This window comes from Gekko japonicus, unplaced genomic scaffold, assembly GCF_001447785.1.
Source record: "Gekko japonicus isolate JY-2015 unplaced genomic scaffold, Gekko_japonicus_V1.1 scaffold922, whole genome shotgun sequence".
Classification (NCBI taxonomy): Eukaryota; Metazoa; Chordata; class Lepidosauria; order Squamata; family Gekkonidae; genus Gekko; species Gekko japonicus.
In genome coordinates, this window is record NW_015176476.1 from 297,544 (window position 1) to 299,457 (window position 1,914).

Sequence of the window (1,914 nt, forward strand, 5' to 3'; positions counted from 1 at the left end):
CTGAAGATCCAGAGTCCCATTTCTGACTGCCAACCATGTACATTGGGTGGGAAAGTACATGAAAGTGCATAGATAGTGCTAATATACAGATGCATGCACTGTATAGATCACACCACAAACCTATCAGTGTTAACTGCTGAATGTTCCCCATATAGACTCAGTCTTGCATGGATTACCACTCTCCTCTACCACAGAACTACTATCTCATACACACATAAAAATCTACCCACAGAGAGTAAGGATAGAAGGAGTTTTGAACATGAAGGTGGAAGAGAGAGACATGTTATATTATCCCTTCTTTCCAATTGACATTTCAAGAATATGCCTTGAAAGGGGCGATGAAGATGGTTCTGTTATGATGTAGTTGTCTTCCATAAAAGAGAACAACCAGTATACTTTCACCATCAGACACTCTGTACATCGTGGCATGGTACTACTACACTACAACATCATTTACTCTGATGAGCAGAACATAAATGCATAAGAGTTCCCCTCGTGGCATTGCACTGTAGTACATAAGGCCCCACAAATGTCTACATTGACACTGCATATTATGTTGTATCTTCATATTGCTTTGTGATTTAATTTTTGCTACTTGAACCTGCGGGGACACTAGAGCTCCACCGCTACACTTGCCATTTTTTGTTTTCCCTTGAAACTGACAGAACAGATTTCTTGGCTTATGCAACATCTTGGCTAGGACAGTTGGTTGCAGTCTGATAGGCTCCAAAATATCAGGGACCCCCCTCTCCCTTTTCCAGCATTTTTAATTATTTAAAAAGAATGTACTTAGCAATCTTGAACAAGGGTGGGGAATGTGTTGGTTTTCACAGTGATGTTGGTGAAGGGATTTTTAGCTAAGCCTGAGGGTCGATACTTCTCTTTGCATGGGGGTGACATAACAGGACAACTCCAACCGCCAGCAGAAGGAGAGTCCAAAAGCAGCTCTCTCCCTTTGTCTCTCCAATTGCCATGCCATCAAGCATCATTGTCCGTATAATGATTCTCTAGGTTTGCTATAATTGGACACTCATTTGTTGCAATTGTTTTGTGTAAGGGTGATTTTGTGTGCCTGCTGGAGCATGGAAATGAAAATGCAGGATAAAAAAATCTCATCAATTCATAAATAATAAATAGCTGGAGGGCACTAAAACAGGGCCAGCCACAAACATACCACAGAGCATGAAATAAATTTGCAAAGCTGAAACTGGTTGCTGCTTTAGGCTCCTGAGTTTCTATGCCATAATTGTGGGGTGGGGTGGGGGAAGCAAGTTTATAACCTTCATGATTGAGAAGAAAAATATGAATATTTGTGGGCCGTATCTGTTAAAGAAACTTAACTTCCAGTACATAAGAGCTGCATTCAGATAGACCACAGATTGTTTATACCATGGTTTATGTAATAAGCTCTGTTAGACTAAAAAGACTTAAATAACAAATCCTTAGCATAAATTCCAGTTTATCTGCTTTCTGACTCCTCTCCACCACCCAACAGCCATCTTCCCCCCATCACTGGCTTTTATGGCCAACGTAGTCTCAAGAGGTAGTGCTACTCCACTAATTGGATCTGTGAATTCAGACATGACAGCAAACTACAGACAGTGCAAAATGTAGTTAAACAAACTAGCTACAAACCCTAGTTTGAAAGCAGTTTGGTGACACCCCCACAAACTTCAGTTTTCTTGAGCCATCTGCACTCATACATCTGACTGCAACAAAGGAGCGGGACCTTCTTTTGGCAGCACGTGCCCTTCTGCATCACAGTGGTAGTCCCCATGCTCTATGAACTCAAGTCACCCTGTTTTCTCAGCCCCAGACAAAAACAATGGGAACAAAAACCATCTACATTCTCAACACCAATCCCCAAAACAAACTAGACAGGAACGAAACTGTATGCAAATTAAAAGTATGGTA